Here is a 21,265-nt window from a genome sequence, read left to right as displayed (position 1 = left end):
CCTCATTTAGCGGATATTTTCACAAAAAAGTGAAATTTTCAAAAATTCAGAAAATTGGCTGAAAACGACTAAATATCAAGGACTCATCGGGCGAATCGCTCTGGAACTGAAATCGGAACGCTCACTGACAATTCCCCTCTCTGAAACTTTGATAAACTACAGAAAAATGATCAAGTCCAAAAAAAAATTTTTTCATCAATTTCAATTTTACCCCCGTGGGATATATATTCTACCCACACACATTTGGAACTCTCCTGGGGTACCCTCACACATATTATTACCTCATTTAGCGGATATTTTCACAAAAAAGTGAAATTTTCAAAAATTCAGAAAATTGGCTGAAAACGACTAAATATCAAGGACTTATCAGCCAAATCTCTCTCGAAATGAAATCGGAATGCTCACTGACATTTCCCCTCTCTGAAAGTCTGATAAACTATGGAAAAATGATCAAGTTCAAAAAAATTTTTTTTCAACAATTTCAATTTTACCCCCGTGGGATATATATTCTACCCACACACATTTGGAACTCTCCTGGGGTACCCTCACACATATTATTCCCTCATTTAGTGGATATTTTCACAAAAAATTGAAATTTTCAAAAATTCAGAAAATTGGCTGAAAACGACTAAATATCAAGGACTCATCGCGCGAATCGCTCTGGAACTGAAATCGGAACGCTCACTGACATTTCCCCTCTCTGAGTGTCTGATAAACTACGGAAAAATGATCAAGTCCAAAAAAAATTTTTTGCAACAATTTCAATTTTACCCCCGTGGGATATATATTCTACCCACACACATTTGGAACTCTCCTGGGGTACCCTCACACATATTATTCCCTCATTTAGCGGATATTTTCACAAAAAAGTGAAATTTTCAAAAATTCAGAAAATTGGCTGAAAACGACTAAATATCAAGGACTCATCGGGCGAATCGCTCTGGAACTGAAATCGGAACGCTCACTGACAATTCCCCTCTCTGAAACTTTGATAAACTACAGAAAAATGATCAAGTCCAAAAAAAAATTTTTTCATCAATTTCAATTTTACCCCCGTGGGATATATATTCTACCCACACACATTTGGAACTCTCCTGGGGTACCCTCACACATATTATTACCTCATTTAGCGGATATTTTCACAAAAAAGTGAAATTTTCAAAAATTCAGAAAATTGGCTGAAAACGACTAAATATCAAGGACTTATCAGCCAAATCGCTCTCGAAATGAAATCGGAATGCTCACTGACATTTCCCCTCTCTGAAAGTCTGATAAACACCGGAAAAATGACTAAGTCCAAAAAAAATTTTTTTTCAACTTTTTTCAATTTTACCCCCGTGGGATATATATTCTACCCACACACATTTGGAACTCTCCTGGGGTACCCTCACACATATTATTCCCTCATTTAGTGGATATTTTCACAAAAAAGTGAAATTTTCAAAAATTCAGAAAATTGTCTGAAAACGACTAAATATCAAGGACTCATCGGGCGAATCACTCAGGAACTGAAATCGGAATACTCACTGACATTTCCCCTCTCTGAAAGTCTGATAAACGCCGGAAAAATGTCTAAGTCCAAAAAAAATTTTTTTTCAACTTTTTTCAATTTTACCCCCGTGGGATATATATTCTACCCACACACATTTGGAACTCTCCTGGGGTACCCTCACACATATTATTCCCTCATTTAGTGGATATTTTCACAAAAAATTGAAATTTTCAAAAATTCAGAAAATTGGCTGAAAACGACTAAATATCAAGGACTCATCGGGCGAATCGCTCTGGAACTGAAATCGGAACGCTCACTGACATTTCCCCTCTCTGGGTGTCTGATAAACTACGGAAAAATGATCAAGTCCAAAAAAAATTTTTTGCAACAATTTCAATTTTACCCCCGTGGGATATATATTCTACCCACACACATTTGGAACTCTCCTGGGGTACCCTCACACATATTATTCCCTCATTTAGCGGATATTTTCACAAAAAAGTGAAATTTTCAAAAATTCAGAAAATTGGCTGAAAACGACTAAATATCAAGGACTCATCGGCCGAATCGCTCTGTAACTGAAATCGGAACGCTCACTGACAATTCCCCTCTCTGAAAGTCTGATAAACTACGGAAAAATGATCAAGTCGAAAAAAAATTTTTTTCAACAATTTCAATTTTACCCCCGTGGGATATATATTCTACCCACACACATTTGGAACTCTCCTGGGGTACCCTCACACATATTATTCCCTCATTTAGCGGATATTTTCACAAAAAAGTGAAATTTTCAAAAATTCTGAAAATTGGCTGAAAACGACTAAATATCAAGGACTTATCAGCCAAATCTCTCTCGAAATGAAATCGGAATGCTCACTGACATTTCCCCTCTCTGAAAGTCTGATAAACGCCGGAAAAATGACTATGTCCAAAAAAAATTTTTTTTCAACTTTTTTCAATTTTACCCCCGTGGGATATATATTCTACCCACACACATTTGGAACTCTCCTGGGGTACCCTCACACTTATTATTCCCTCATTAAGCGGATATTTTCACAAAAAAGTGAAATTTTCAAAAATTCAGAAAATTGGCTGAAAACGACTAAATATCAAGGACTCATCGGGGGAATCGCTCTGGAACTGAAATCGGAACGCTCACTGACAATTCCCCTCTCTGAAAGTCTGATAAACTACGGAAAAATGATCAAGTCCAAAAAAAATTTTTTTCAACAATTTCAATTTTACCCCCGTGGGATATATATTCTACCCACACACATTTGGAATTCTCCTGGGGTACCCTCACACATATTATTCCCTCATTTAGCGGATATTTTCACAAAAAAGTGAAATTTTCAAAAATTCAGAAAATTGGCTGAAAACGACTAAATATCAAGGACTCATCGGGCGAATCGCTCTGGAACTCAAATCGGAACGCTCACTGACAATTCCCCTCTCTGAAAGTCTGATAAACTACGGAAAAATGATCAAGTCGAAAAAAATTTTTTTTCAACAATTTCAATTTTACCCCCGTGGGATATATATTCTACCCACACACATTTGGAACTCTCCTGGGGTACCCTCACACATATTATTCCCTCATTTAGCGGATATTTTCACAAAAAAGTGAAATTTTCAAAAATTCAGAAAATTGGCTGAAAACGACTAAATATCAAGGACTTATCAGCCAAATCTCTCTCGAAATGAAATCGGAATGCTCACTGACATTTCCCCTCTCTGAAAGTCTGATAAACGCCGGAAAAATGACTAAGTCCAAAAAAAATTTTTTTTAAACTTTTTTCAATTTTACCCCCGTGGGATATATATTCTACCCACACACATTTGGAACTCTCCTGGGGTACCCTCACACATATTATTCCCTCATTTAGCGGATATTTTCACAAAAAAGTGAAATTTTCAAAAATTCAGAAAATTGGCTGAAAACGACTAAATATCAAGGACTCATCGGGCGAATCGCTCTGGAACTGTAATCGGAACGCTCACTGACAATTCCCCTCTCTGAAAGTCTGATAAACTACGGAAAAATGATCGAGACCAAAAAAAATTTTTTTTCAACTTTTTTCAATTTTACCCCCGTGGGATATATATTCTACCCACACACATTTGGAACTCTCCTGGGGTACCCTCACACATATTATTCCCTCATTTAGCGGATATTTTCACAAAAAAGTGAAATTTTCAAAAATTCAGAAAATTGGCTTAAAACGACTAAATATCAAGGACTCATCGTGCGAATCGCTCTGGAACTGAAATCGGAATGCTCACTGACATTTCCCCTCTCTGAAAGTCTGATAAACTACGGAAAAATGATCAAGTTCAAAAAAATTTTTTTTCAACAATTTCAATTTTACCCCCGTGGGATATATATTCTACCCACACACATTTGGAACTCTCCTGGGGTACCCTCACACATATTATTCCCTCATTTAGCGGATATTTTCACAAAAAAGTGAAATTTTCAAAAATTCAGAAAATTGGCTGAAAACGACTAAATATCAAGGACTCATCGGGCGAATCGCTCTGGAACTGAAATCGGAACGCTCACTGACAATTCCCCTCTCTGAAAGTCTGATAAAAGCCGGAAAAATGATCAAGTCCAAAGAAAATTTTTTTCAACAATTTCAATTTTACCCCCGTGGGATATATATTCTACCCACACACATTTGGAACTCTCCTGGGGTACCCTCACACATATTATTCCCTCATTTAGCGGATATTTTCACAAAAAAGTGAAATTTTCAAAAATTCAGAAAATTGGCTGAAAACGACTAAATATCAAGGACATATCGGGCGAATCGCTCTGGAAATGAAATCGGAATGCTCACTGACATTTCCCCTCTCTGAAAGTCTGATAAACACCGGAAAAATGACTAAGTCCAAAAAAAATTTTTTTTCAACTTTTTTCAATTTTACCCCCGTGGGATATATATTCTACCCACACACATTTGGAACTCTCCTGGGGTACCCTCACACATATTATTCCCTCATTTAGCGGATATTTTCACAAAAAAGTGAAATTTTCAAAAGTTCAGAAAATTGGCTGAAAACGACTAAATATCAAGGACTTATCGGGCAAATCGCTCTGGAAATGAAATCGGAATGCTCACTGACATTTACCCTCTCTGAAAGTCTGATAAACGCCGGAAAAATGACTAAGTCCAAAAAAAATTTTTTTTCAACTTTTTTCAATTTTACCCCCGTGGGATATATATTCTACCCAAGCACATTTGGAACTCTCCTGGGGTACCCTCACACATATTATTCCCTCATTAAGCGGATATTTTCACAAAAAAGTGAAATTTTCAAAAATTCAGAAAATTGGCTGAAAACGACTAAATATCAAGGACTTATCGGGCGAATCGCTCTCGAAATGAAATCGGAATGCTCACTGACATTTCCCCTCTCTGAAAGTCTGATAAACTACGGAAAAATGATCAAGTTCAAAAAAATTTTTTTTCAACATTTTCAATTTTACCCCCGTGGGATATATATTCTGCCCACACACATTTGGAACTCTGCTGGGGTACCCTCACACATATTATTCCCTCATTTAGTGGATATTTTCACAAAAAATTGAAATTTTCAAAAATTCAGAAAATTGGCTGAAAACGACTAAATATCAAGGACTCATCGGGCGAATCGCTCTGGAACTGAAATCGGAACGCTCACTGACATTTCCCCTCTCTGAGTGTCTGATAAACTACGGAAAAATGATCAAGTCCAAAAAAAAATTTTTTTCAACTTTTTTCAATTTTACCCCCGTGGGATATATATTCTACCCACACACATTTGGAACTCTCCTGGGGTACCCTCACACATATTATTCCCTCATTTAGCGGATATTTTCACAAAAAAGTGAAATTTTCAAAAATTCAGAAAATTGGCTGAAAACGACTAAATATCAAGGACATATCGGGCGAATCGCTCTGGAAATGAAATCGGAATGCTCACTGACATTTCCCCTCTCTGAAAGTCTGATAAACGCCGGAAAAATGACTAAGTCCAAAAAAAATTTTTTTTAAACTTTTTTCAATTTTACCCCCGTGGGATATATATTCTACCCAAGCACATTTGGAACTCTCCTGGGGTACCCTCACACATATTATTCCCTCATTAAGCGGATATTTTCACAAAAAAGTGAAATTTTCAAAAATTCAGAAAATTGGCTGAAAACGACTAAATATCAAGGACTTATCGGGCGAATCGCTCTCGAAATGAAATCGGAATGCTCACTGACATTTCCCCTCTCTGAAAGTCTGATAAACTACGGAAAAATGATCAAGTTCAAAAAAATTTTTTTCAACATTTTCAATTTTACCCCCGTGGGATATATATTCTGCCCAAACACATTTGGAACTCTGCTGGGGTACCCTCACACATATTATTCCCTCATTTAGTGGATATTTTCACAAAAAATTGAAATTTTCAAAAATTCAGAAAATTGGCTGAAAACGACTAAATATCAAGGACTCATCGGGCGAATCGCTCTGGAACTGAAATCGGAACGCTCACTGACATTTCCCCTCTCTGAGTGTCTGATAAACTACGGAAAAATGATCAAGTCCAAAAAAAATTTTTTTTCAACTTTTTTCAATTTTACCCCCGTGGGATATATATTCTACCCACACACATTTGGAACTCTCCTGGGGTACCCTCACACATATTATTCCCTCATTTAGCGGATATTTTCACAAAAAAGTGAAATTTTCAAAAATTCAGAAAATTGGCTGAAAACGACTAAATATCAAGGACTCATCGGGCGAATCGCTCTGGAACTGAAATCGGAATGCTCACTGACATTTCCCCTCTCTGAAAGTCTGATAAACGCCGGAAAAATGACTAAGTCCAAAAAAAATTTTTTTTAAACTTTTTTCAATTTTACCCCCGTGGGATATATATTCTACCCAAGCACATTTGGAACTCTCCTGGGGTACCCTCACACATATTATTCCCTCATTAAGCGGATATTTTCACAAAAAAGTGAAATTTTCAAAAATTCAGAAAATTGGCTGAAAACGACTAAATATCAAGGACTCATCGGGCGAATCGCTCTGGAACTGAAATCGGAACGCTCACTGACATTTCCCCTCTCTGAGTGTCTGATAAACTACGGAAAAATGATCAAGTCCAAAAAAAATTTTTTTTTCAACTTTTTTCAATTTTACCCCCGTGGGATATATATTCTACCCACACACATTTGGAACTCTCCTGGGGTACCCTCACACATATTATTCCCTCATTTAGCGGATATTTTCACAAAAAAGTGAAATTTTCAAAAATTCAGAAAATTGGCTGAAAACGACTAAATATCAAGGACTCATCGGGCGAATCGCTCTGGAACTGAAATCGGAATGCTCACTGACATTTCCCCTCTCTGAAAGTCTGATAAACGCCGGAAAAATGACTAAGTCCAAAAAAAATTTTTTTTAAACTTTTTTCAATTTTACCCCCGTGGGATATATATTCTACCCAAGCACATTTGGAACTCTCCTGGGGTACCCTCACACATATTATTCCCTCATTAAGCGGATATTTTCACAAAAAAGTGAAATTTTCAAAAATTCAGAAAATTGGCTGAAAACGACTAAATATCAAGGACTTATCGGGCGAATCGCTCTCGAAATGAAATCGGAATGCTCACTGACATTTCCCCTCTCTGAAAGTCTGATAAACTACGGAAAAATGATCAAGTTCAAAAAAATTTTTTTCAACATTTTCAATTTTACCCCCGTGGGATATATATTCTGCCCAAACACATTTGGAACTCTGCTGGGGTACCCTCACACATATTATTCCCTCATTTAGTGGATATTTTCACAAAAAATTGAAATTTTCAAAAATTCAGAAAATTGGCTGAAAACGACTAAATATCAAGGACTCATCGGGCGAATCGCTCTGGAACTGAAATCGGAACGCTCACTGACATTTCCCCTCTCTGAGTGTCTGATAAACTACGGAAAAATGATCAAGTCCAAAAAAAATTTTTTTTCAACTTTTTTCAATTTTACCCCCGTGGGATATATATTCTACCCACACACATTTGGAACTCTCCTGGGGTACCCTCACACATATTATTCCCTCATTTAGCGGATATTTTCACAAAAAAGTGAAATTTTCAAAAATTCAGAAAATTGGCTGAAAACGACTAAATATCAAGGACTCATCGGGCGAATCGCTCTGGAACTGAAATCGGAATGCTCACTGACATTTCCCCTCTCTGAAAGTCTGATAAACGCCGGAAAAATGACTAAGTCCAAAAAAAATTTTTTTTAAACTTTTTTCAATTTTACCCCCGTGGGATATATATTCTACCCAAGCACATTTGGAACTCTCCTGGGGTACCCTCACACATATTATTCCCTCATTAAGCGGATATTTTCACAAAAAAGTGAAATTTTCAAAAATTCAGAAAATTGGCTGAAAACGACTAAATATCAAGGACTTATCGGACGAATCGCTCAGGAACTGAAATCGGAATACTCACTGACATTTCCCCTCTCTGAAAGTCTGATAAACGCCGGAAAAATGACTAAGTCCAAAAAAAAATTTTTTTCAATTTTACCCCCGTGGGATATATATTCTACCCACACACATTTCGAACTCACCTGGGGTACCCTCACACATATTATTCCCTCATTTAGCGGATATTTTCACAAAAAAGTGAAATTTTCAAAAATTCAGAAAATTGGCTGAAAACGACTAAATATCAAGTACTCATCGGGCGAATCGCTCTGGAACTGAAATCGGAACGCTCACTAACAATTCCCCTCTCTGAAACTTTGATAAACTACGGAAAAATGATCAAGTCCAAAAAAAAATTTTTTCATCAATTTCAATTTTACCCCCGTGGGATACATATTCTACCCACACACATTTGGAACTCTCCTGGGGTACCCTCACACATATTATTCCCTCATTTAGCGGATATTTTCACAAAAAAGTGAAATTTTCAAAAATTCAGAAAATTGGCTGAAAACGACTAAATATCAAGGACTTATCGGGCGAATCGCTCTCAAAATGAAATCGGAATGCTCACTGACATTTCCCCTCTCTGAAAGTCTGATAAACTACGGAAAAATGATCAAGTCCAAAAAAAATTTTTTTCAACAATTTCAATTTTACCCCCGTGGGATATATATTCTACCCACACACATTTGGAATTCTCCTGGGGTACCCTCACACATATTATTCCCTCATTTAGCGGATATTTTCACAAAAAAGTGAAATTTTCAAAAATTCTGAAAATTGGCTGAAAACGACTAAATATCAAGGACTCATCGGGCGAATCGCTCTGGAACTGAAATCGGAACGCTCCCTGACAATTCCCCTCTCTGAAAGTCTGATAAACTACGGAAAAATGATCAAGTCGAAAAAAAATTTTTTTCAACAATTTCAATTTTACCCCCGTGGGATATATATTCTGCCCACACACATTTGGAACTCTCCTGGGGTACCCTCACACATATTATTCCCTCATTTAGCGGATATTTTCACAAAAAAGTGAAATTTTCAAAAATTCAGAAAATTTTGCTGAAAACGACTAAATATCAAGGACTTATCAGCCAAATCTCTCTCGAAATGAAATCGGAATGCTCACTGACATTTCCCCTCTTTGAAAGTCTGATAAACGCCGGAAAAATGACTAAGTTCAAAAAAAATTTTTTTTAAACTTTTTTCAATTTTACCCCCGTGGGATATATATTCTACCCAAGCACATTTGGAACTCTCCTGGGGTACCCTCACACATATTATTCCCTCATTAAGCGGATATTTTCACAAAAAAGTGAAATTTTCAAAAATTCAGAAAATTGGCTGAAAACGACTAAATATCAAGGACTCATCGGGCGAATCGCTCTGGAACTGAAATCGGAACGCTCACTGACATTTCCCCTCTCTGAGTGTCTGATAAACTACGGAAAAATGATCAAGTCCAAAAAAAATTTTTTTTCAACTTTTTTCAATTTTACCCCCGTGGGATATATATTCTACCCACACACATTTGGAACTCTCCTGGGGTACCCTCACACATATTATTCCCTCATTTAGCGGATATTTTCACAAAAAAGTGAAATTTTCAAAAATTCAGAAAATTGGCTGAAAACGACTAAATATCAAGGACTTATCGAGCGAATCGCTCTGGAAATGAAATCGGAATGCTCACTGACATTTCCCCTCTCTGAAAGTCTGATAAACACCGGAAAAATGACTAAGTCCAAAAAAAATTTTTTTTCAACTTTTTTCAATTTTACCCCCGTGGGATATATATTCTACCCACACACATTTGGAACTCTCCTGGGGTACCCTCACACATATTATTCCCTCATTTAGTGGATATTTTCACAAAAAAGTGAAATTTTCAAAAATTCAGAAAATTGTCTGAAAACGACTAAATATCAAGGACTTATCGGACGAATCGCTCAGGAACTGAAATCGGAATACTCACTGACATTTCCCCTCTCTGAAAGTCTGATAAACGCCGGAAAAATGATCAAGTCCAAAAAAAAATTTTTTTCAATTTTACCCCCGTGGGATATATATTCTACCCACACACATTTCGAACTCACCTGGGGTACCCTCACACATATTATTCCCTCATTTAGCGGATATTTTCACAAAAAAGTGAAATTTTCAAAAATTCAGAAAATTGGCTGAAAACGACTAAATATCAAGGACTCATCGGGCGAATCGCTCTGGAACTGAAATCGGAACGCTCACTAACAATTCCCCTCTCTGAAACTTTGATAAACTACGGAAAAATGATCGAGTCCAAAAAAAATTTTTTTTAAACTTTTTTCAATTTTACCCCCGTGGGATATATATTCTACCCACACACATTTGGAACTCTCCTGGGGTACCCTCACACATATTATTCCCTCATTTAGCGGATATTTTCACAAAAAAGTGAAATTTTCAAAAATTCAGAAAATTGGCTGAAAACGACTAAATATCATGGACTCATCGGGCGAATCGCTCTGGAACTGTAATCGGAACGCTCACTGACAATTCCCCTCTCTGAAAGTCTGATAAACTACGGAAAAATGATCGAGTCCAAAAAAAATTTTTTTTAAACTTTTTTCAATTTTACCCCCGTGGGATATATATTCTACCCACACACATTTGGATCTCTCCTGGGGTACCCTCACACATATTATTCCCTCATTTAGCGGATATTTTCACAAAAAAGTGAAATTTTCAAAAATTCTGAAAATTAGCTGAAAACGACTAAATATCAAGGACTCATCGTGCGAATCGCTCTGGAACTGAAATCTTAACGCTCACTGACAATTCCCCTCTCTGAAAGTCTGATAAACTACGGAAAAATGATCAAGTCCAAAAAAAATTTTTTTCAACAATTTCAATTTTACCCCCGTGGGATATATATTCTACCCACACACATTTGGAACTCTCCTGGGGTACCCTCACACATATTATTCCCTCGTTAAGCGGATATTTTCACAAAAAAGTGAAATTTTCAAAAATTCAGAAAATTGGCTGAAAACGACTAAATATCAAGGACTTATCGGGCGAATCGCTCTCGAAATGAAAACGGAATGCTCACTGACATTTCCCCTCTCTGAAAGTCTGATAAACTACGGAAAAATGATCAAGTTCAAAAAAATTTTTTTTCAACAATTTCAATTTTACCCCCGTGGGATATATATTCTACCCACACACATTTGGAACTCTCCTGGGGTACTCTCACACATATTATTCCCTCATTTAGCGGATATTTTCACAAAAAAGTGAAATTTTCAAAAATTCAGAAAATTGGCTGAAAACGACTAAATATCAAGGACTCATCGGGCGAATCGCTCTGGAACAGAAATCGGAACGCTCACTGACAATTCCCCTCTCTGAAAGTGTGATAAACTACGGAAAAATGATCAAGTCCAAAAAAAATTTTTTTCAACAATTTCAATTTTACCCCCGTGGGATATATATTCTACCCACACACATTTGGAACTCTCCTGGGGTACCCTCACACATATTATTCCCTCATTTAGCGGATATTTTCACAAAAAAGTGAAATTTTCAAAAAATCAGAAAATTGGCTGAAAACGACTAAATATCAAGGACATATCGGGCGAATCGCTCTGGAAATGAAATCGGAATGCTCACTGACATTTCCCCTCTCTGAAAGTCTGATAAACTACGGAAAAATGATCGAGTCCAAAAAAAATTTTTTTTAAACTTTTTTCAATTTTACCCCCGTGGGATATATATTCTACCCACACACATTTGGATCTCTCCTGGGGTACCCTCACACATATTATTCCCTCATTTAGCGGATATTTTCACAAAAAAGTGAAATTTTCAAAAATTCTGAAAATTAGCTGAAAATGACTAAATATCAAGGACTCATCGTGCGAATCGCTCTGGAACTGAAATCAGAACGCTCACTGACAATTCCCCTCTCTGAAAGTCTGATAAACTACGGAAAAATGATCAAGTCCAAAAAAAATTTTTTTCAACAATTTCAATTTTACCCCCGTGGGATATATATTCTACCCACACACATTTGGAACTCTCCTGGGGTACCCTCACACATATTATTCCCTCGTTAAGCGGATATTTTCACAAAAAAGTGAAATTTTCAAAAATTCAGAAAATTGGCTGAAAACGACTAAATATCAAGGACTCATCGGGCGAATCGCTCTGGAACTGAAATCGGAACGCTCACTGACATTTCCCCTCTCTGAAAGTCTGATAAATGCCGGAAAAATGACTAAGTCCAAAAAAAATTTTTTTTCAACTTTTTTCAATTTTACCCCCGTGGGATATATATTCTACCCACACACATTTGGAACTCTCCTGGGGTACCCTCACACATATTATTCCCTCATTTAGCGGATATTTTCACAAAAAAGTGAAATTTTCGAAAATTGGCTGAAAACGACTAAATATCAAGGACTTATCGGGCGAATCGCTCTCGAAATGAAATCGGAATGCTCACTGACATTTCCCCTCTCTGAAAGTCTGATAAACTACGGAAAAATGATCAAGTCCAAAAAAAATTTTTTTCAACAATTTCAATTTTACCCCCGTGGGATATATATTCTACCCACACACATTTGGAATTCTCCTGGGGTACCCTCACACATATTATTCCCTCATTTAGCGGATATTTTCACAAAAAAGTGAAATTTTCAAAAATTCTGAAAATTGGCTGAAAACGACTAAATATCAAGGACTCATCGGGCGAATCGCTCTGGAACTGAAATCGGAACGCTCACTGACAATTCCCCTCTCTGAAAGTCTGATAAACTACGGAAAAATGATCAAGTCGAAAAAATTTTTTTTTCAACAATTTCAATTTTACCCCCGTGGGATATATATTCTACCCACACACATTTGGAACTCTCCTGGGGTACCCTCACACATATTATTCCCTCATTTAGCGGATATTTTCACAAAAAAGTGAAATTTTCAAAAATTCAGAAAATTGGCTGAAAACGACTAAATATCAAGGACTTATCAGCCAAATCTCTCTCGAAATGAAATCGGAATGCTCACTGACATTTCCCCTCTCTGAAAGTCTAATAAACTACGGAAAAATGATCAAGTTCAAAAAAATTTTTTTTCAACAATTTCAATTTTACCCCCATGGGATATATATTCTACCCACACACATTTGGAACTCTCCTGGGGTACCCTCACACATATTATTCCCTCATTTAGTGGATATTTTCACAAAAAATTGAAATTTTCAAAAATTCAGACAATTGGCTGAAAACGACTAAATATCAAGGACTCATCGGGAGAATCGCTCTGGAACTGAAATCGGAACGCTCACTGACATTTCCCCTCTCTGAGTGTCTGATAAACTACGGAAAAATGATCAAGTCCAAAAAAAATTTTTTGCAACAATTTCAATTTTACCCCCGTGGGATATATATTCTACCCACACACATTTGGAACTCTCCTGGGGTACCCTCACACATATTATTCCCTCATTTAGCGGATATTTTCACAAAAAAGTGAAATTTTCAAAAATTCAGAAAATTGGCTGAAAACGACTAAATATCAAGGACTCATCGGGCGAATCGCTCTGGAACTGAAATCGGAATGCTCACTGACATTTCCCCTCTCTGAAAGTCTGATAAACGCCGGAAAAATGACTAAGTCCAAAAAAAATTTTTTTTAAACTTTTTTCAATTTTACCCCCGTGGGATATATATTCTACCCAAGCACATTTGGAACTCTCCTGGGGTACCCTCACACATATTATTCCCTCATTAAGCGGATATTTTCACAAAAAAGTGAAATTTTCAAAAATTCAGAAAATTGGCTGAAAACGACTAAATATCAAGGACTTATCGGGCGAATCGCTCTCGAAATGAAATCGGAATGCTCACTGACATTTCCCCTCTCTGAAAGTCTGATAAACTACGGAAAAATGATCAAGTTCAAAAAAATTTTTTTCAACATTTTCAATTTTACCCCCGTGGGATATATATTCTGCCCAAACACATTTGGAACTCTGCTGGGGTACCCTCACACATATTATTCCCTCATTTAGTGGATATTTTCACAAAAAATTGAAATTTTCAAAAATTCAGAAAATTGGCTGAAAACGACTAAATATCAAGGACTCATCGGGCAAATCGCTCTGGAACTGAAATCGGAACGCTCACTGACATTTCCCCTCTCTGAGTGTCTGATAAACTACGGAAAAATGATCAAGTCCAAAAAAAATTTTTTTTCAAATTTTTTCAATTTTACCCCCGTGGGATATATATTCTACCCACACACATTTGGAACTCTCCTGGGGTACCCTCACACATATTATTCCCTCATTTAGCGGATATTTTCACAAAAAAGTGAAATTTTCAAAAATTCAGAAAATTGGCTGAAAACGACTAAATATCAAGGACTCATCGGGCGAATCGCTCTGGAACTGAAATCGGAATGCTCACTGACATTTCCCCTCTCTGAAAGTCTGATAAACGCCGGAAAAATGACTAAGTCCAAAAAAAATTTTTTTTAAACTTTTTTCAATTTTACCCCCGTGGGATATATATTCTACCCAAGCACATTTGGAACTCTCCTGGGGTACCCTCACACATATTATTCCCTCATTAAGCGGATATTTTCACAAAAAAGTGAAATTTTCAAAAATTCAGAAAATTGGCTGAAAACGACTAAATATCAAGGACTCATCGGGCGAATCGCTCTGGAACTGAAATCGGAACGCTCACTGACATTTCCCCTCTCTGAGTGTCTGATAAACTACGGAAAAATGATCAAGTCCAAAAAAAATTTTTTTTCAACTTTTTTCAATTTTACCCCCGTGGGATATATATTCTACCCACACACATTTGGAACTCTCCTGGGGTACCCTCACACATATTATTCCCTCATTTAGCGGATATTTTCACAAAAAAGTGAAATTTTCAAAAATTCAGAAAATTGGCTGAAAACGACTAAATATCAAGGACTCATCGGGCGAATCGCTCTGGAACTGAAATCGGAACGCTCACTGACAATTCCCCTCTCTGAAAGTCTGATAAACTACGGAAAAATGATCAAGTCCAAAAAAAATTTTTTTCAACAATTTCAATTTTACCCCCGTGGGATATATATTCTACCCACACACATTTGGAACTCTCCTGGGGTACCCTCACACATATTATTCCCTCATTTAGCGGATATTTTCACAAAAAAGTGAAATTTTCAAAAATTCAGAAAATTGGCTGAAAACGACTAAATATCAAGGACTCATCGGGCGAATCGCTCTGGAACTGAAATCGGAATGCTCACTGACATTTCCCCTCTCTGAAAGTCTGATAAACGCCGGAAAAATGACTAAGTCCAAAAAAAATTTTTTTTAAACTTTTTTCAATTTTACCCCCGTGGGATATATATTCTACCCAAGCACATTTGGAACTCTCCTGGGGTACCCTCACACATATTATTCCCTCATTAAGCGGATATTTTCACAAAAAAGTGAAATTTTCAAAAATTCAGAAAATTGGCTGAAAACGACTAAATATCAAGGACTCATCGGGCGAATCGCTCTGGAACTGAAATCGGAACGCTCACTGACATTTCCCCTCTCTGAGTGTCTGATAAACTACGGAAAAATGATCAAGTCCAAAAAAAATTTTTTTTCAACTTTTTTCAATTTTACCCCCGTGGGATATATATTCTACCCACACACATTTGGAACTCTCCTGGGGTACCCTCACACATATTATTCCCTCATTTAGCGGATATTTTCACAAAAAAGTGAAATTTTCGAAAATTGGCTGAAAACGACTAAATATCAAGGACTTATCGGGCGAATCGCTCTCGAAATGAAATCGGAATGCTCACTGACATTTCCCCTCTCTGAAAGTCTGATAAACTACGGAAAAATGATCAAGTCCAAAAAAAATTTTTTTCAACAATTTCAATTTTACCCCCGTGGGATATATATTCTACCCACACACATTTGGAATTCTCCTGGGGTACCCTCACACATATTATTCCCTCATTTAGCGGATATTTTCACAAAAAAGTGAAATTTTCAAAAATTCTGAAAATTGGCTGAAAACGACTAAATATCAAGGACTCATCGGGCGAATCGCTCTGGAACTGAAATCGGAACGCTCACTGACAATTCCCCTCTCTGAAAGTCTGATAAACTACGGAAAAATGATCAAGTCGAAAAAATTTTTTTTTCAACAATTTCAATTTTACCCCCGTGGGATATATATTCTACCCACACACATTTGGAACTCTCCTGGGGTACCCTCACACATATTATTCCCTCATTTAGCGGATATTTTCACAAAAAAGTGAAATTTTCAAAAATTCAGAAAATTGGCTGAAAACGACTAAATATCAAGGACTTATCAGCCAAATCTCTCTCGAAATGAAATCGGAATGCTCACTGACATTTCCCCTCTCTGAAAGTCTAATAAACTACGGAAAAATGATCAAGTTCAAAAAAATTTTTTTTCAACAATTTCAATTTTACCCCCATGGGATATATATTCTACCCACACACATTTGGAACTCTCCTGGGGTACCCTCACACATATTATTCCCTCATTTAGTGGATATTTTCACAAAAAATTGAAATTTTCAAAAATTCAGACAATTGGCTGAAAACGACTAAATATCAAGGACTCATCGGGAGAATCGCTCTGGAACTGAAATCGGAACGCTCACTGACATTTCCCCTCTCTGAGTGTCTGATAAACTACGGAAAAATGATCAAGTCCAAAAAAAATTTTTTGCAACAATTTCAATTTTACCCCCGTGGGGTATATATTCTACCCACACACATTTGGAACTCTCCTGGGGTACCCTCACACATATTATTCCCTCATTTAGCGGATATTTTCACAAAAAAGTGAAATTTTCAAAAATTCAGAAAATTGGCTGAAAACGACTAAATATCAAGGACTCATCGGGCGAATCGCTCTGGAACTGAAATCGGAATGCTCACTGACATTTCCCCTCTCTGAAAGTCTGATAAACGCCGGAAAAATGACTAAGTCCAAAAAAAATTTTTTTTAAACTTTTTTCAATTTTACCCCCGTGGGATATATATTCTACCCAAGCACATTTGGAACTCTCCTGGGGTACCCTCACACATATTATTCCCTCATTAAGCGGATATTTTCACAAAAAAGTGAAATTTTCAAAAATTCAGAAAATTGGCTGAAAACGACTAAATATCAAGGACTTATCGGGCGAATCGCTCTCGAAATGAAATCGGAATGCTCACTGACATTTCCCCTCTCTGAAAGTCTGATAAACTACGGAAAAATGATCAAGTTCAAAAAAATTTTTTTCAACATTTTCAATTTTACCCCCGTGGGATATATATTCTGCCCAAACACATTTGGAACTCTGCTGGGGTACCCTCACACATATTATTCCCTCATTTAGTGGATATTTTCACAAAAAATTGAAATTTTCAAAAATTCAGAAAATTGGCTGAAAACGACTAAATATCAAGGACTCATCGGGCAAATCGCTCTGGAACTGAAATCGGAACGCTCACTGACATTTCCCCTCTCTGAGTGTCTGATAAACTACGGAAAAATGATCAAGTCCAAAAAAAATTTTTTTTCAAATTTTTTCAATTTTACCCCCGTGGGATATATATTCTACCCACACACATTTGGAACTCTCCTGGGGTACCCTCACACATATTATTCCCTCATTTAGCGGATATTTTCACAAAAAAGTGAAATTTTCAAAAATTCAGAAAATTGGCTGAAAACGACTAAATATCAAGGACTCATCGGGCGAATCGCTCTGGAACTGAAATCGGAATGCTCACTGACATTTCCCCTCTCTGAAAGTCTGATAAACGCCGGAAAAATGACTAAGTCCAAAAAAAATTTTTTTTAAACTTTTTTCAATTTTACCCCCGTGGGATATATATTCTACCCAAGCACATTTGGAACTCTCCTGGGGTACCCTCACACATATTATTCCCTCATTAAGCGGATATTTTCACAAAAAAGTGAAATTTTCAAAAATTCAGAAAATTGGCTGAAAACGACTAAATATCAAGGACTCATCGGGCGAATCGCTCTGGAACTGAAATCGGAACGCTCACTGACATTTCCCCTCTCTGAGTGTCTGATAAACTACGGAAAAATGATCAAGTCCAAAAAAAATTTTTTTTCAACTTTTTTCAATTTTACCCCCGTGGGATATATATTCTACCCACACACATTTGGAACTCTCCTGGGGTACCCTCACACATATTATTCCCTCATTTAGCGGATATTTTCACAAAAAAGTGAAATTTTCAAAAATTCAGAAAATTGGCTGAAAACGACTAAATATCAAGGACTCATCGGGCGAATCGCTCTGGAACTGAAATCGGAACGCTCACTGACAATTCCCCTCTCTGAAAGTCTGATAAACTACGGAAAAATGATCAAGTCCAAAAAAAATTTTTTTCAACAATTTCAATTTTACCCCCGTGGGATATATATTCTACCCACACACATTTGGAACTCTCCTGGGGTACCCTCACACATATTATTCCCTCATTTAGCGGATATTTTCACAAAAAAGTGAAATTTTCAAAAATTCAGAAAATTGGCTGAAAACGACTAAATATCAAGGACTCATCGGGCGAATCGCTCTGGAACTGAAATCGGAATGCTCACTGACATTTCCCCTCTCTGAAAGTCTGATAAACGCCGGAAAAATGACTAAGTCCAAAAAAAATTTTTTTTAAACTTTTTTCAATTTTACCCCCGTGGGATATATATTCTACCCAAGCACATTTGGAACTCTCCTGGGGTACCCTCACACATATTATTCCCTCATTAAGCGGATATTTTCACAAAAAAGTGAAATTTTCAAAAATTCAGAAAATTGGCTGAAAACGACTAAATATCAAGGACTCATCGGGCGAATCGCTCTGGAACTGAAATCGGAACGCTCACTGACATTTCCCCTCTCTGAGTGTCTGATAAACTACGGAAAAATGATCAAGTCCAAAAAAAATTTTTTTTCAACTTTTTTCAATTTTACCCCCGTGGGATATATATTCTACCCACACACATTTGGAACTCTCCTGGGGTACCCTCACACATATTATTCCCTCATTTAGCGGATATTTTCACAAAAAAGTGAAATTTTCAAAAATTCAGAAAATTGGCTGAAAACGACTAAATATCAAGGACTCATCGGGCGAATCGCTCTGGAACTGAAATCGGAACGCTCACTGACAATTCCCCTCTCTGAAAGTCTGATAAACTACGGAAAAATGATCAAGTCCAAAAAAAATTTTTTTCAACAATTTCAATTTTACCCCCGTGGGATATATATTCTACCCACACACATTTGGAACTCTCCTGGGGTACCCTCACACATATTATTCCCTCATTTAGCGGATATTTTCACAAAAAAGTGAAATTTTCAAAAATTCAGAAAATTGGCTGAAAACGACTAAATATCAAGGACTTATCGAGCGAATCGCTCTGGAAATGAAATCGGAATGCTCACTGACATTTCCCCTCTCTGAAAGTCTGATAAACACCGGAAAAATGACTAAGTCCAAAAAAAATTTTTTTTCAACTTTTTTCAATTTTACCCCCGTGGGATATATATTCTACCCACACACATTTGGAACTCTCCTGGGGTACCCTCACACATATTATTCCCTCATTTAGCGGATATTTTCACAAAAAAGTGAAATTTTCAAAAATTCAGAAAATTGGCTGAAAATGACTAAATATCAAGGACTCATCGGGCGAATCGCTCTGGAACTGAAATCGGAATGCTCACTGACATTTCCCCTCTCTGAAAGTCTGATAAACGCCGGAAAAATGATCAAGTCCAAAAAAAATTTTTTTTAAACTTTTTTCAATTTTACCCCCGTGGGATATATATTCTACCCAAGCACATTTGGAACTCTCCTGGGGTACCCTCACACATATTATTCCCTCATTAAGCGGATATTTTCACAAAAAAGTGAAATTTTCAAAAATTCAGAAAATTGGCTGAAAACGACTAAATATCAAGGACTCATCGGGCGAATCGCTCTGGAACTGAAATCGGAACGCTCACTGACATTTCCCCTCTCTGAAAGTCTGATAAATGCCGGAAAAATGACTAAGTCCAAAAAAAATTTTTTTTCAACTTTTTTCAATTTTACCCCCATGGGATATATATTCTACCCACACACATTTGGAACTCTCCTGGGGTACCCTCACACATATTATTCCCTCATTTAGCGGATATTTTCACAAAAAAGTGAAATTTTCAAAAATTCAGAAAATTGGCTGAAAACGACTAAATATCAAGGACTCATCGGGCGAATCGCTCTGGAACTGAAATCGGAACGCTCACTGCCAATTCCCCTCTCTGAAAGTCTGATAAACTACGGAAAAATGATCAAGTCCAAAAAAAATTTTTTTTCAACTTTTTTCAATTTTACCCCCGTGGGATATATATTCTACCCACACACATTTGGAACTCTCCTGGGGTACCCTCACACATATTATTCCCTCATTTAGCGGATATTTTCACAAAAAAGTGAAATTTTCAAAAATTCAGAAAATTGGCTGAAAACGACTAAATATCAAGGACTTATCGGGCGAATCGCTCTCGAAATGAAATCGGAATGCTCACTGACATTTCCCCTCTCTGAAAGTCTGATAAACTACGGAAAAATGATCAAGTTCAAAAAAATTTTTTTCAACATTTTCAATTTTACCCCCGTGGGATATATATTCTGCCCAAACACATTTGGAACTCTGCTGGGGTACCCTCACACATATTATTCCCTCATTTAGTGGATATTTTCACAAAAAATTGAAATTTTCAAAAATTCAGAAAATTGGCTGAAAACGACTAAATATCAAGGACTCATCGGGCGAATCACTCTGGAACTGAAATCGGAACACTCCCTGACAATTCCCCTCTCTGAAAGTCTGATAAACTACGGAAAAATGATCAAGTCGAAAAAAATTTTTTTTCAACAATTTCAATTTTACCCCCGTGGGATATATATTCTACCCACACACATTTGGAACTCTCCTGGGGTACCCTCACACATATTATTCCCTCATTTAGCGGATATTTTCACAAAAAAGTGAAATTTTCAAAAATTCAGAAAATTGGCTGAAAACGACTAAATATCAAGGACTTATCACCCAAATCTCTCTCGAAATGAAATCGGAATGCTCACTGACATTTCCCCTCTTTGAAAGTCTGATAAACGCCGGAAAAATGACTAAGTTCAAAAAAAATTTTTTTTAAACTTTTTTCAATTTTACCCCCGTGGGATAT

The sequence above is a fragment of the Phyllobates terribilis genome, unplaced genomic scaffold (assembly GCF_046119375.1).
Source record: "Phyllobates terribilis strain yellow unplaced genomic scaffold, ASM4611937v1 Scaffold_3__8_contigs__length_932513732, whole genome shotgun sequence".
In the NCBI taxonomy this organism is placed as follows: domain Eukaryota; kingdom Metazoa; phylum Chordata; class Amphibia; order Anura; family Dendrobatidae; genus Phyllobates; species Phyllobates terribilis.
Note: the sequence above shows the minus strand (reverse complement) of the source record.